The sequence below is a fragment of the Parasteatoda tepidariorum genome, chromosome 4 (assembly GCF_982258835.1).
Source record: "Parasteatoda tepidariorum strain Cologne lab strain chromosome 4, Ptep-v5.0, whole genome shotgun sequence".
Taxonomy (NCBI): Eukaryota; Metazoa; Arthropoda; class Arachnida; order Araneae; family Theridiidae; genus Parasteatoda; species Parasteatoda tepidariorum.
This window is the reverse complement of record NC_141758.1, coordinates 38381147-38398329: the sequence shown is the minus strand read 5'-3', so window position 1 is coordinate 38398329 and position 17183 is coordinate 38381147. Positions and strand designations below refer to the sequence as shown.

Sequence of the window (17183 nt, the reverse complement as noted above, 5' to 3'; positions counted from 1 at the left end):
TGTTTTATCTTCATTTTGAACTTATATATATATATATATTTAATTACTTAAATATAGCATATTCTTCTAATTTATCGTTTACTCTGATTTTACCTTTAAAACCAGTGGCATGTGGCCATAAAACGAATACTTCGAAATAATGTTGCCATTTTCAATTTAAAAATTTTGCTTTCAATTTTTTAATATATTATACTTCTATTTGGTCATTAATTTCATAGCATTACTTAAAATGTACTGTATGACATTTAAAATTTAATTTCAATCTTCTTAGAGAGAAAAAAATAACATTAAGTTGGATGTTAGGAGAAAAAAATGAAGAGATTTATTCTCGAAAGTGCATTAGAATAAAAATTCTTACATAATATGCAGTCGGCAATCATGGCATAACTTTTACTTCATTACGCTTAAAGTACGCAGTAAGTAAAAAATGTGTTATAACAATATTACGTCGTTTCTAAATTTAACTTCATAACTAGCATGCATGAAATCATAAAATTCTTCACAATGGTTTCATCTGAAAAAGACATATCCGTGAAATAAAAACTCCTGTTGAATGTATAATATTGGATTGACATTTCGTGATCTTCCCTCCCATTCATATTGTCGCAGAATGTCGGAATTTTTGTTTGCACAATGAGATGTTAAATTGAAGTATTCTTTTTGGAGGAAACTTCCAAAGAAGAGACCTCGGAAATATTATTGATGGCGCGTGGCGGTCAAAATAAAGTCGACGTCATCCAAAACAATAAATACTGCTGATGGCATGCATCTTCGCTCAGTTTATATCCTGAAAAGAATATGAATCGTTTTATTTTCTTCCTGGTGATCGTTGCAGTTGTTGGACTTGCCCGTAAGTAAATTATAATTTTTGTATGTATACAAAATGTATTCGTTATCTTTACCGGCATCGGTATAACTACGGGTGAAATTTTAAAGGACGGATTTATCATTCACCAATCATCAATGACTAATTTATAATTTCTGAGTATTAGGACTTTTCAGAAATTGATCCAAATAAAGCGCGAGATAATGTCCAAATTACGGTATTGTGGGGCATTATCAATTAACAATTAAATTCGTGCAATAAATAAATTGATTAATATTTAAATTTTTTTAATTAATTAATATTCGCTTATAGATGTGATAGAGCCGTAGTGGCTCAGGGGATAGAGCGCTTGCCTCCCAATGAAGTGAACCGGATTCGAATCCCTGTGATGGCTGGTCGATACGAATTCCGCACCTGGCTCACACCGACCACAGTGCTGACTTAAAATATCCTAAGTGCTAGACGAATCATGGGTTAGTTTGAGAAATAAAATTTTTGGAGAAATATGACGGCCGGTAATTTTTTTTATCCCTATCAGAATTTTTTTTTCGAATTTTGGCAGCAAAAAAATAAACGGGCGAACTCTATGAAACGGAACCAGTTGCTAATCCTAACCGCATCCAAATGATCCTGATCATGGGTTAAAGTCCCCTTGCTGTCAGGCTAATCTTAGGATGTTTTCCTCTTCTTGCAACGCAAATGTGTGTTAGTTCTATCAAAAAGTCCTCCACGAAGGCAAATTTCTCCCAATACTTAATCCAGGAGTTCCTTTGTCTCCTGGATTGAGTTCAAAATTGCAAGACTACGGAATTGAACATTGGTAGTCGTAAGCTCATAAATTGAATCGACTGTTCAGAGACGGTGATATAATAGTAAATGTGATAAGCTTAGTTACTTTCACTATTATTAATTAGTTTTTGAAACTCTTACAGTAGAAACCATTCATAACGAGCCCAGATTTCACGAGATTTCGTATTTAATGTGAGAGATGGATTGTTTTGTTTGATACAATATGATAGAAATGTATGAGAATGCATTCTCATAGCGAGTAATTTTTTCACTTTTCATAGGAAATATTTTTGGAAGCATGAAATAGTATCAAAAATTGTGGGGAAAAATCCCCCTAATAAACTATTAATTGTTTAAAAATTATTAAAATTATTTCCGTTCGTAATTATTGTAAAATATGTATCTATGTCACTGAAATATAGTTGAAAATTTTTTTAAAGTTATCGACGACAGTTGCAACCTTTTCAGAAAGGAAGAATGCCAATCAGGGTCAGTCCTGTCTCGAACTAATTTCGATACGGTTTGAATATCGTCGAAGAACCTGAATGGTTGCCGAAGCATTTACGATTTCAGAATTACTTGTAAGAAAAGCAGATTCCAAGCCCTTACCATTTCTAGAAACCATGGTTTTTTGTTCAGCTGTTTAAAATGTTGAAAAGACTATTTTTTTTTTTATCCGTGAAAGAAAAATTCGATATTCTAAAACTCTTAGATGAAGAAGAAATAAATGTTTCAATAAATAGTAAAATATGCGAAACGAAGAATTCGGATTTCGTGAGCGACAGGATTTAGCAAGCATTTTCTATTGCTCGAGTCCCTTGTTATATACGGATCTCTCTCTCTCCTACTGTATTATAAAAATAAATTCTAATACTAAATATTTTTTAAAAGAACAGCTACGTAACTACCTCAAAACTAAAAGGAACAAAATGATAAAATAAAATTTTAAAAATTGCATTTTTATAGTTGACTTAAGAGATTTTTGTCAGACCTACGTAAACGTAAAGCTGCATTACTTGATCAACAAACTTGTATTTCCCCCACTTTCTCGAAAGTGATGAGCCCTACGTTTTCATTCATTGTCTCACAAAAATGTAATTATTTCACCCTTTTAAATAGACTTGAAAAACATAATTTTAAATATTTATTTTATTTTGTTATACAATATATATATATAATGTCAATAATTAAACTTAATTTAAATGCACTGATGCATTTTCTAAGTACACTCTTGAGGTAGAATTTATTTACGACTTCAATTCAATAATTAGCAGCAATTATATTGTCTATATGAAGTCGTTATAACTACCTACTTCGTATTTCATATAAATTTGAATTAGAAAAATCAGCAATTTTTGGTTGATACAAGAAGCAAATTTTGAATGGTAAAAAACTTACCTTTTTCATCAGTTGAATATTAACTTTCATTTACAGTGAGTGGATTACAATTTTGCATCAAAAATGTCAAATATAGAATTTTTTTTGAGTATCAAAACTTCCGACAGTCATTGAATTTTCCAGATCTGACCTATTTTCTACTTAAAGGAACTTCTTTCACTCGTAAAACGATGTTTATATATTCCTCAATTTTTTTTTTAATATAAAATTTGTTCTTACTTGGGGAAAAGAAAATTCGTGAAAAATTTTATTCCTTTGTTTCTTACATAAATCTTCTGGCTAGTTTAGTAATTTGTTTACATACACAGGTTAGTGCACTGAATACTAAGTCAGATTGAAGAACAGATGGCATAAAACAAAAAAAGCATATCACATAAATACTGGATTACGGTGAGGTTCGAACCCGTTACCTCTATGCTTTTGAGCGTTTGGTTGAAGGGTGATACCAAACGGTAATAAAAACACATACAGCAATAGTTTATTATTAACTTTTGTCAAATTGAAGTAGGTAGATTGGTAGGTACGTTATTTACGTCACACTAGAGCTGCACAATGGGCTATTGGCCGCGATCTGGGAAAGATACCAAAGAATGATCCGAAGACATGCACAATTTCGATCCTCTGCAGAGGTGAAGGCTCTTCCGCTTTGGTAGGCCGATGACCTGCACGCGAAGTCGAGCACTTTACGCTAGAACAGTTTAACGAAGACCCTCGGTCCCTAAACAGGATAATCAAAGTGGCCATCCACCTGCTTACTGACCAAACCCAGTGATGCTTGACTTCGATGTCCTAGTGCGAATTGTGTCCCTACAATCAGTCCAGTGCGGGACGTCAAATTGAAGTAAAACTTTTAGAAGGGCGTCACAAAGATACGCACAGAGATAGTAAGAAAATCGAACCCGCTACCGATAAATTTATTTCAGCGAGTAACTCCCCACCCAAAAAAATATTCGTATTTTTTTTATAGTGGTCCCTCTATAGGAATAACAAGACCAAATGGGGGAGGATTCCAGTTTTTTCGCTCATCTAATTGAAATGCGAATAACTGGTGTGAATTCCGCTGCGGCGTAGTAAATTCACTTTGAGGTACGTTTCAAAACACATTTAATTTCTTCGTGTAATGTTTCGTTGAATTTTGTGGTACAATTTTGTGGTTGAATTTTGTGGTTAATCTTTAATTGTTCAGTCAATCAGCCCTATGCTCTTTAACACATGCAAAGTTTCCACTGGGATATTCTTGACCATCCACTTTACAATCCTGGTTTAGATTTTTTTGATTACCACTTGTAAAAACGCTTCTGCCTGAATTAAATATTCATTTGAAATGAACAGAGATGATTTAGTACCTTTGAAGATAATTTTTGATGAAGAGCTGAGATGATTTAGTTATAAATGCTTAAAGCACGAAGATTATTTTTTTAATGATTACGTGACGCGATTTCTCAAACACAATGGATGTTTTATTTTTTATTAATTTCAACAAATTTTGAATTCTGAGGTACGCAAATTTTTACATTATTTTAAGGTACGTAATTTTAAATAACAAAATATAAAATTTTAGCAAAATCGGTGGAATTGTTTCTGAGTTATCTAATATACCTACTTCACCTATTATACACTATTACACACTAATTATACATACCTATTCAATATACCTGCTTTTCAACATACCTACGCCACTTAACTAAGAGGAAAGGGATAAGCAAATTACCTATGTAGCTAACAGGAGAGAAAACTGTGTTTGAGTGATACTATAGTAAGAATTATTTTTTAAAAATCAGTAAAATACTTAATTTTGAAAGAAAAAAAAATTGTGTAATCATCGAAAGAAGATTCGCGATTTGCTTACTTTGCAGATTTTGCATAGATCATGCAAATTATTTTAAAGAATAATTCACTCAAAACATCTCTATAAGTCTCATTATGTTTTTAAAGAGATAGGTGAAAAAGAAGTTTAAAACCGAAAAGAAAACGATTTTGAACAATATTACTTATTAAATCGTTCGCAAAAAAAGAAAAAAAAATCGTGTTTTTTACTGGAAAGTATTTTTGAATTTTTTTAAAAAAAGCATATAAATCCGTTTTTTGAGTAACAAAATATTTTGATGGAATGGTTTGCGGTTTTTGCTGAATTTGAATACTAATTTTAGTGAATTTCTTACAAAAAAATTTTACAACTCTCTCATAAAAAAGTTGCATACTCTTCAAGATTAACTATTTGAAATAGCACTTGAGAGTTTTAAAAAATTCTTCAGGTTTTTGCTCAAGCATTTAAAGAAATAAAATTTACCAGTCGGCAGTTTTGAACAGGTAATACTGTTGTTTGTTTTCAGTTGCTTAACCTCCGGAAATTGATTTGAAAGACGCTGAAAGTTCAGTTTTTTTTTTTTTTTTTTTTCAACGTAAATTATGTAAAAACTAAGTTAAGTTTCAAAAATCTAAAATCAGGTACAAGTGTAAATACCAAATTACTTGCTGAATCTTATAATATCAGAATTTAATTGACATTTTATCAGAAAATTCCCAAAAGATTCTAGACTTATCTCTTCTATCCTGATCATCTTGTTTTTAAAAAAAACTGCCATGTAATAGAGTAAATATCAATAATCAGTTAATTTGTGAAAACTAAATAAAAATGATTCAGTTAACTCTGAGGGAAGATGCTTATTAATAGTTAGAAACAACTAATTAGCATGCTTTAAGTTATATTTTGGAATGAAATGATTGCATTCTAGTCATACCAATCAAAAATAATTCGTTGAGTTTTTTTATTTTATAATTAATTTAACGCTTATTTCTGCGAGGATTGCGGTTGTTTATGAACAATAAGATTAGCATGAACAATAAAATTTAATTTGACGGACATTAAATTATATTACTTCACAGAATAAATTTTACATATTTCGATATTAAAGCTACAGAATAAGAAAGAGTCATTAAAAAAAAAAAATCAGAAAAAATAATTTGCGTTTTGTCTAATTAATGCTTATTATTTTAAGAGGATTGTTGCAATTGTCTTAAAATAAGACTTGCTATTCTAATTTGGGGATTGCATAGTAAATAAAAAGAAAATGTGTTTATTTTTATGGAATTTTATGTGTCTAGAATATTTGAAAAAAGTTAAAACATTTTGCAAAACTAAAGGTGCTTATGGTCAACACTATCTTACAGGTGAACTTAGTATTAAACAGCCTGCGAAGAGACGAGAGTGCGCGGTATCGCCCTTGTTAAACTGTTCTACCGTTTAGAGCACGACTAACGAATATACATAGGGAAAGAACAACATTTAGGGGCATAGCATCAGAGATTCTTGACACGGGCTTGCACCCTCCAACAGCCACCCATCGTACATTTTTTCAAATTTCAATGTATCCACTGATAAGTAAATGTTCATTGTTTAAAATTTACTTTTTAGATGGTTGTTTCATAAAAGAGTGCAAAGGAAATTGCATACTGTCTTATCCCAACAACGGAGGATGTCCAACTTGCGAATGCAACATTCCACCCCCTCCACCTGGAGGAATGATGTGTTCTCCACCAAAATGCAAAGAAGATTGCGGCATCGACTATTCCACCGAACCGTGTCCCAGTTGCAAGTGTTAATAATTTTAAGTATCGATACTGATACCAGTATTCACGCGTTTAAGAGCTTAAAGTAAACCTCACAACTCGTAACGACTCTACCACATTTTATTGTCCAACTGTACAAGAAATATTATGAATAAAGTTATAAACTTCCAATTAAATCTCATTTTTGTTGGTTTCGTTTTCTTTACTTTATTAAATAAATTATAAAGCTGACTTGGGCAGGTGATGTTCAAAGTGGGGCACAAACTTAATATGTATAGCAAGTTGCCATAAATTTGATCCCGAGAGGGACAAAAATCTCTAAAGAGTAAGCAGTTAGTGCTGGTTAATATTGATTCTTAACCTTCAAGTGCTGATAATCCGGTTATAAGTGAGAAAAAATTATGTTTAATTGATATTTTGAATATACTGACACTCTGGATTAACCCATAAAAAATTTACTTCCTTCCATCAGCATTTGTAAAAGCTAAAACAGAAAATTAAAACAGAACTGATAACACCCAATTTTTCCAGCCAGAGAAGCTCTTATCTTGCATTTGAAAGATTTTCCAGCAATAGATTTTACAGTGGTCACTTTTTTCCAAAATCTAAAAGCCCTTAATTTCGGAGAGTCTACCGTCATTTATAAATAATTTACTCACGTTGTTTTTAACGACACTTGAACAAGCCAAAGTTCATCTGCCATTCACCTTGCGAATTAATTCAGGAAGGAGCAACCTCAAGAGCTACTTACAGGGTTCCCACTCTTTTATCAAAGTAAAAATTAAGCACTTTTAAGGACTTTTATCAAAAAAATTAAGGACTTTTTTTGTAGAAATTAAGGACCTTAAAAATGATTATTTATCATCAAATAAAACATCATAGATTAATAATATTAGATTAAAAAAATGGAATAGCTTTTCTTCAACTCAGTCATCCTTTAAAAAATTAAAAAAAAAAAAAAACTAAATAGAGAAATGTTTAATACAAATAATCTGTATTTAATTAAGGTTAAATTGCATTTAATCACCTCACATAGAATATAAAGAAAAACTCAAAGAATTCAGATTAAACATTAAAATTTTCTATTTTACAAATAGAAAGAAATTGCGTAAACAGATAGAAATATATAAATTAAGATATTAAATTCATTAAATTAATAAAAATATTATTTTGAGTGACTAATACTAAACCAAGACAAAAAAAAACTAACAAATATAAGTTTGTTGAGGTTAAGACAATTATTTTAAACTAAGTAAAACCTAATTATAATAAGTTAAAGATTTATTAAAATCACAAAATATAAAAAATTTAATGATTAAAATCAGAATATATTCAGTACCTAACAATCAGCAAAAAAGAAATAAATAAACTACAAGGAAAACTTATTAATTAAAATTAAGAACTGAGAAACAGAAATGATAGTTAAAATAAGTGCTAACAGAAATATAGAAACACAGGATAAGGCAGGATGTAAGGATCAATTGAAATAAAAATGAAAAAGTTCCATATCTAAAAATTGAAAATGAAATGAAATAATTCATTAAGTACAAAATTTATTGTAAATGAAGGGAAAAAAACAACAAAACATAGTGGAATCAGAAACATCATTCATAAAAAAAGATGGAATCAGAATTTATCCTATTAAAAAGTATTGTGTCTTGTATAGATATTAAAGGAACTAAAATAATCGACGATAAAAAAAAATTGTTCGTAATAAAGTATTGTCTGAAGTTATAAAACAATAATTTGTCAAATAAATCAAAGGTAATGAAAATTGGATGCAAATATGGATTATATATATATATATACTATTACTTATTATAAAATAGGGAATAATGAATAGTGATTTGGTGGAATAGTCAAATATCTGGCCAAATAAAACGGCCACCTACCCAGTGATTAAATAACATTTAAAAAAAAAATCCTCAAGAATTTTTATTGTTTATGTAAAAATAGGCCTGGGCATTGTAAGAAATTTTATATCGTGATAGATCGTCAGTCAGACATCGCGATGTATCGCAATTTACATATGTTTGAAATTTATCAATGAGAGATCTTTAAATCAATCAAAAATAAATTTATAACAAAAGAAAATGTTTAATTTAAAAAAAAAATTGATTCTATAACATCAATAGCATTGCTTAATTTTTTCAATTAAAATAAAGATGGATTGACTTAAGACTGTCTTAAGGATTGACTTGCCTTAAAGTAAAAACAAACACAAGCTTTACTTTAATTTTTTTTAAAATTAAAAACGACTTAGATTTTTAAAAAATAATAATAAAACTGTTACAAAATATTTTACATACATTACAAATTTAAAAAAAAGGAAAATGACCACTTAAATAAAACATTTTTTAAATTATTCGCTGAAAAAAAAATGTGCTTTTGAAACATTGTTAGACTTTTGTAAATTACTTATTTAAAATAATAAAGTTGTATTGACTAATGGTCAAATGGTTTTAAAGTTAGTTTTTTTATTTATTTATTATTATTTTCCTTTCTGAAAATGAAATAGACTAAATATTTAAATGTTTAAAAATAATACTCACTATCTGACAAATTATTAAACGAACATGTATTGAAGGAATTTTTTAAAAAATATATATATATATTCTATATTTAAGTTGTTAGTTCTATTGTTAAATTATTGAAAAGCGTTAAAACATTGCTTAACTATTCATTTATTTTAAAAAAATTTAGTCATTTTAACTAACAACCAAATTAAAAAAAAAGAAAGAACACAAACTCTGTTTCAATTTCCACAAAAATAAAAGCAAATTAATTAAATGTAGGCTTTGTTCTAATTTTTTTAAACTAAAAGCGACTGAATATTTATTGGTTTAAAAACTAATCAAATGATTTTACTTAATAAACTAAACTCAATGGCGCGACAGCCCATAGAGGGCCAAGGCCTACTGTCCTCATCTCAGTTTTCTTAACCTTGGGCTCTGGGGAGCAACGTGAATTAAATAAATTTTTAAAAAAATTTACTTTTTATGACAAAATATAAATTACTTAAATGCAAAATATTAAATTGTATCACTTTTAAAAAAATCAATAAAGAATCTTTTTTTTAAATTCATGATTTCGTTTCAGTAATATATTAATTTCAGAACGAAAATTTAAGACAACAGCGATTGAGCAACGATCGCCAGCCAAGTAACAGTAGGTCTGCTGAAAATAATTGACAACGTTAAATCCAAACAGAAATAAAGTGATGAAATAATGCGCAACGATCGCTAAGTAGCAAAAGTCTCACTGAAAATAATTTACTTGAGACGTTACATTAAGTCGAAATAAAACGCACAGCGAACGCAAGATAAGGCCTTGTACACATGAGGGCGTTAGACGCCGCGTTGAGCGCTCGTTTGTCAAACGCGCGTTAGCCAAATACATGGAAACAAAAAACGCGCGCTTTGAATCAACGTCGCCAAAACGCGACGCTTGTAGTTTTCACTTCAACCGCTACGTTTGCAGCGCGCTTCGAGTTACTATACTGGGCATAAGTCCCGCTGAAAATAATCTTCAAGAAACGAAAAATCCCAAGGTCAAAAATGGCACATAAGGAAACTATGCATCGCGTTCTATATTTCAACGCTGATCCTCACTCTTCGTTATTCAATATCACGAAACGAACATCATCTTCGTAGCTAAAAATGTAATCAACATCTTCGCAGCTAGACGAAATCAAAATAGTCTTCGTCAGCGCGGTGATAGCGTTAGCATAGGCAAGAATCCTCGCACGTTAAACCGCGAGCGTCTTAAATCAGATTCCTGATGCATCACCTAAAATAAAAGTAATTATATCGGCCTGCCGATATGTGCATTACGTCGATAATTAGCGATACATCGATTAGGCAAGAATCCTCGCACGTTAAACCGCGAGCGTCTTAAATCAGATTCCTGATGCATCGCCTAAAATAAAAGTAATTATATCGGCCTGCCGATATGTGCATTAAGTCGATAATTCGCGATACATCGATTTAAAAATGTCTAAGAGTAGCGCTCTTTAAAATTGCCGCATCATAACAAAAACAAGAGCTTTTTTTAAAAAAAAAAATGGGAAAGCCAAACGAAATAAAAACAAAAAATCGTTCTCATTTTTTATAAGAAAAATTTAACGTTGAAAAATACACTTTAAGTGCTTCCCATCCCCGGATTTTTAGAAAAAATGACAAAAAAGAAACTCTTTAAAATATGCTATCAAAATAAATAGAAAAAAAACGCAATTAATCAAAAAAAAAACAAAATAGAAACAGAAAATTTTCCTAAATTCTTAAGACAAAACTTGCAACGTAGAAAATCAATTTTCTATTTTACTGGTTATCTAATTATCTGTATAACTTTAAAAGAAAAAGTGGAGATAAAATATATCAGAAACGCTGTTAAAATGCCGCGCTATAAAATAAAAAAACCCAGCAAAAGTGAAAACAGAAAGCAAACATTTCACTCTTTAAAAAAAAAAAGTGTCGATGAGAAAACGACGAAAATGACTTTCCTGATTAGAAATATACTTCGCCGAATATTCGTAATATCCCTAATATTTAAAAAATGGAGTCATTTTTAAAATTCAATTTCAGAAGAAAATCAGATACAATGAAAAAAATCCACTTTGCCTTGCGACGATCACTAGATGCTGATCCATTCCTTATATTTTTCATCAAGTGTCCATAAATTATTAAAAACACACTTTCCTGGCATTTCTAACAATTTCGCATTTGAATGAAGTATCAAAGCTACCACGTGTGCTATCAGAAGAATGAATTTCTCGAACCCTATGGATGTAGAAGGTCAATGCAGGTCTTCAGCTGATAAAGTACCTCTAAGTAGTGTCTAAACATAAGTCAAGACCTCTACCTACCTGCAGTATCACGCTCCCCTCTCCATTCACTAAATTTTTTTCTTTCAGAGTGATCCAGAAAGAAATATTTTAATGAAACAATTAATAAAAGAAAAAAAACAATAAGGACATATTTTCTGCCACTTGCTTGTAACCCCTACCCTCACACGCATTCAAAATATTCTACCCTCAATGCAGGGTCTCATTCTAGGCGAAAGACCTACTTTTTAATTCTGGATATTTTCCTAAGATAAAAAAATTGTTCCAACCAACTAGTGATACTAGAAATTAAGGACTTTTAAGGACCATGAATCAAAATTAAGCACTTTTAAGGGCCCTTAATTTTCAAAATAAAAACTAAGCAGTTTTTAAGGACTTTTAAGGACCGTGGGAACCCTGTACTTAGCTCAGAATCTTCGGGATAGATGGCAGCACCATTCACCCGTGAAGCCACTTCCATAATTTAGGCATAGATCTGAAAGGGAAAATTTTTTCCAGATCTTTGTACCCATAGGAATTTCGATTTCATAAATTATACGGGCACGTACTCTGTGGGTTTCAGCAACTATGAAAATCGAATCCCGGCCCCTCCGAAACAATGCTCTAACGACTGGGCTTCCATGGCCCTAATTTACTCAACCGGTAGCATAGCAAGGGTATAGTGCAGCTTTCATGAGAATTCCTCCAGACACTCCTCTTGCGTCATGGCGGGTACTATGGTAACGAGGAAAAGTTACTTCAAATAGGGGTGTGGGGTGAATAGTTTTATCTTAATCTTAGCATAGGTCGTCGTGAGTAAACCAATCGATACCTTCTTTCCTCCATTTCACCCCCATGAGAAATGTGCTCTCGCTTGTTACCATAACAGCCCCAGACTTTCAGTCTGGAAAAGTTCTCAAAGCCTCACTATAAATTCTCTATTGCTGAAATTGATACCTTGCTTGCACATGTAAACACAAAAGACTTGACCTGAAACATACCCGATACCTTTGCCAATCTTACTCTTGTTGAAAAGCAATTACACCATTTATGAACTTCTTTCTTTCAGATTTTAAAAGCAAAATTCAGTTTAATAATCAAGCAGTACTAATGACTTTTGTAAAAAGAACTCGTGGTGTTATTAACATATACTCCAATTCTTAATAACGTCCTTTAATTCTTAAAAAAAAAAAATTTGTAACTGTGTTATGAACGCAAGACAATATGTTACGTACATACCAACCAATTTTTTATTTAAAAAAAAATTTCAAAAATTTTAACATAAAAAGCTGGCAATATTTCCTTTTAAATTTAATGATTAAAACAAAGAAATCATAACACTGCTGGATCAGCAAGGCCATCAGGCATTATTTTAATCATTTAGCATAAAGTTTATATTCAATAATATTGGCATATTCAGAAAGGAAAACTAATGGCACTGCAATCCATACTCAAAGTAATTCACAACTTCATTGTGTCCTTCACCCTTCTACTTGTTTAAATCAAATATAGCAAGAAATAATACAATTCCAGACGTGGCCTGAAACCAAATCATATTGTCATATTTTTTAAATGTGCCCCCCCCCTCTGCTCCCTCAAAGGTTATTCAATAATTTAAAAAACAAATCTAAACTACAAACTATCCTTTAAAAAAGCAATCAAATTTGTTTTGAATACACAATTTTATTTTTTCATAACAGAAATGTGTGATACAAAGTGCATTAAATGAAATACACGTGTAATAATTAACAGTGCATTAAATCAAATAATTGAATTGGAGGGTATGCATCAATATTTATGGACAGCATATTTTGGATGGATAAATATGTTAAACGATTTTTATAGTTCTTTACAGCTCATATGGATTCTGAAATGATTTAGAAATAAAATTCAGAAAATAATCATTAAATATTAATTTATGGGAGAGAAATAATATTTATTCATATTTATTTCCATGATAATCGCAGAAACTTACATCAAGGGTGACAGTAATGTGTGTTAAGATAAAAATAGATTGATGTTTACTTTCTGATGGAAAAAAAAACAAAACAGATCAACTGTCAAAAAGTAATGACAAAAGTTTAACAATTTACAGTCAATTAATAAAAAAAGCCTGCATAAACAAAGCAGACAAAACCTCTTCATTGAAATTTCCTTGATGTCGTAATCATAAACAGTCTTCTTCACAGTTCATAAAAATATTTTTGATAGCTCTAAAGAGAAAAATTATCTAAAAGAAATTAAAAAGAATAAGAAATCTGATTACACACCCCATTGTGATTACATGATTATGTCAATGATCAATTAGAACAAGCAAATAAAAATGGCATATAAGTAAAATAAATTCCTATTTAAATACAATTTATTAAATATTTAGAATCACCTACACTAACCAAGTCACCAGACTAAACTACTCCAAATTTTGTAAAATAAAACAAATTTTAAACATTTAAATATTGGTAAATGTTTTTGTAATATAAAACAATTTTTTTTTTAAATTATAAAAATGCAGTAGCTTAATAGTACTAAAATTGTGCTCTCTAATTAACATTGCCTTGATGGAAACTTTCAGGAATGTTTAAATTAACAGTATTACATCCTAAGGGTTCATACGTTTGGCAACCATATTGGGTTATATTAGAAGAGGTTCCTCTGCTATTATTAGGGTAAAATCCAAGAAAACCACTATTCTGGGAAAAATGATCAGATAATCCAAATAATAGGAATAAATTCCTATTGGGATAGGAATATGAAGCGTCCATCAGGAACAGTGTGGCAAAAATTGATTGAATCATCTAGTTCAGCCTCTGACTTGGACATCTCTACGGATCAATAGTTTGAGTTAGTTTTGAATAGTTTGCATAATTACATATTTAATAAAAAAATTATTTCAATAAAAAGTTAAATTAAATACAATAAACACAGAGTTATATAATTCATTTAAGAATAAAAGTTCTTCATTAAAACATCATATTTAACTCTTAAGCAATAGTGGAACTGTTGATGGCTTTTTGAAAAACCCTGTAAAATAAGATAACCATTCATAAAATTGATTTTGTTTAAGTAAAATAAATAGTGATTGTCAAATGTATCAGTTATAAGTAAGAAATTATAATTTTGATATGTTTTAAGCACAATTCAACATATTATAGAATATGCAGTTTAAATATTAAAAAAAATATATTTCAGTTGTGTACTTCTCAATGAAGTAGTAGGTGGGTAACATTGGTTAAAAAAAAAACTAGATTAGTTAAATTTACATGCTTAAACTGCAATCATATTAAAGAGAGGTGTCATTGTGAAACATTTTTCTTTACAGTGAGAAGAAAGTAAGACCAATAGACGCTACAAATGCAAAGTATGGCACGTTGGAACATTCTAACATATAAAACCAAGATACTAACCATGAAGAAATTTGAAATTTTTCAGAAATATACGTTTTAAATTTATTGTGATTAAATTCTAAAGTTGAGAAAGAACCGATTTTGAATTTAATTTTAAGGAAGATTTATTGCAAAAAATCACATTAGTATTTATCTCAGAAAATAAAGATGAATTAGAAACAAATATACATATGCACTATAAGGTTAGAACTTTATTAATGATAAATTTTGTTCTTATTCTTTATGATTGTTGAAATATAAAGTTATTTTACACATGGCATATATACTAGTGATTCCAATCTTGGAACAACAAGACTTTCAAGTACCTGGGTTTTTTTTTTTTTTTTTTACTAAAAGCCTGTCCCCAGGGGTTATTAATGAGTTTTAAAAATGCACATAAAAAATAAATATTTAAGATAAAATTAGGTTAGTAATTGAATCAGCTTTAAAATTCAACTAAGGAATTAAAACCAAAATTTCTACATCAATTCAATTCAAAATGTCTATTTTCTCTTTCTGCTATTAATATAGAGGAAAAAAATTTTTTGATAAGTTTAACATTTCCTACATAAATCTGCTACCACAGTAATTTTTTATCTCTTTTCTTTGAAGATAGAGAATTACATGCCCCAAGAATGCAGTTTCCTTTTTTCTCACATCTACCCTGCAATTTTCAGCTCATTCAATATGCTATAAGGTGCAAGCAGAATCACTGTGTACTATATGTAATAAATTACCCATACTTAATATATAAAGCCAAATACAATACTCAATGCAACTTAAAGCAGCTTTCAAATAATGCACAAAATTCAAATTAAAATGTTTTTTTTTTAATAAACATTACGGAATATTTTCATTTAATAACAAACATTTTCAACTGCTAACAAAATTATATATATATATATATATACAGGGCATGTGCTAAGGATTTTAAATTATAAGTCAGTAAATAAGCCTATTTTACAGTAGTTTGTTTCAGATTTAAATTTGTTAAACAGTGTATCTACTGAAAATTACTGTTATCTAATGAAAAATTATTTTTTAGAAAAATTCATTTTGACGTAATTTTGGAGGATAGTATATATTTTTCTTTTCAGTGGGAAAAATCATTCACCAAAACACAATTATATTCGCTTAATTTGTGATTTTATCGCATTTAGCGAGGTGACAAATGCTTAGCAGGGGCCCTATTACATTTATTTCAAACAAACTGTTATATTAGTACATTATATTAGTATATATAATAGTACATTTTTTTAAATCTTAAATTAATCTATCTTTTATTACTACTGCAAAATATAAAAAAACAATAGCTTAATAATAATATATATGGGCAGATCTCTAAAACCTTTAACTTTTGATAGTAAAAAAAATAATAAAAATAATAGGCACACTATTTTTACACCTCTAGAATTGTTTGAAAATGTATAAAATATCAGAAAATAATCGCGAACTTCGAAAATTTTGATGCCCTTATAAGTATAAACAAAAAATTAAAATTTTTGAACTAATTTTTCTAGGTTTATAATCACAAACTGTCATTCGGTGAGGTTACAGTTACGATGTCAAGACCGTAATCAGGCACAGATCTAAAAAGTAAATGTTAAAAATCAAAATTTTGATCACACGTTTGTCACTGCCTAATTTATTTTCTGTGTTGTGTGCATCGCATTGCGTTGCATCTGGGTAAAGTTATCTATCTATTCTCTAGGTTGTCCATATCTTAACCCTGTCAAACCCTAACCTCAGGATTAATTAATTGAATTTAACATATCAGAACTTAGTTTTTTCCCTATGTTTTACTAATTGAATATATTTTTTGACTAAAAATAATTAAAGTAAGCCTTTTTATACATTTTATAACAATTTAAACTAATATTAAAATTTTTCAATTCATTTATGATACTAATAATTTTTGATGAAAAATAAAGGGTAAATATGGATGAAATTATAAAAAAGAAAAAAATTGCTCAATAAAAGAAAAATAGGTTCAATAAGTTTATATGTTTATTAAATAAATGACACTTTTGTCGTTTTTATGATTTTTAATTAAATGTAAATAAACTTAGAAAAATTAGTTCAAAAAATTAATTTTTTTTTATACTTACAAGGGCATCAAAATTTTCGATGTTTTCGATTATTTTCTGATATTTAATACATTTTCAAACAATTCTGGAGGTGTAAAAATAGTGTGCCCATTATTTTTTATTATTTATTATCAAAAGTTAAAGGTTTTAGAGATCTGCCCATACATAGATTATATTATGTTAATAAGAGTATAACTTAGAAAAGTTTATTGATATGTATGTTTAAGGAGAGGCTAAAATATTATAGAATCATTTTAATAACCATTGTATAAAAGCAATATAAAAGCAAAAACAAAAGTTAGGTCAAA

At 29.5% G+C, this 17183-nt stretch overlaps 1 long non-coding RNA gene across 1 annotated transcript; it reads left to right on the top strand.

Annotated features, from left to right (window-relative positions):
* Positions 1-644: 644 nt before the first annotated feature.
* On the top strand, positions 645-6764 carry LOC107442977 (uncharacterized). Its single transcript, XR_011636983.2, has 2 exons — positions 645-850; positions 6429-6764. It is a non-coding gene; the product is annotated as an uncharacterized LOC107442977 (long non-coding RNA).
* Positions 6765-17183: the final 10419 nt, after the last annotated feature.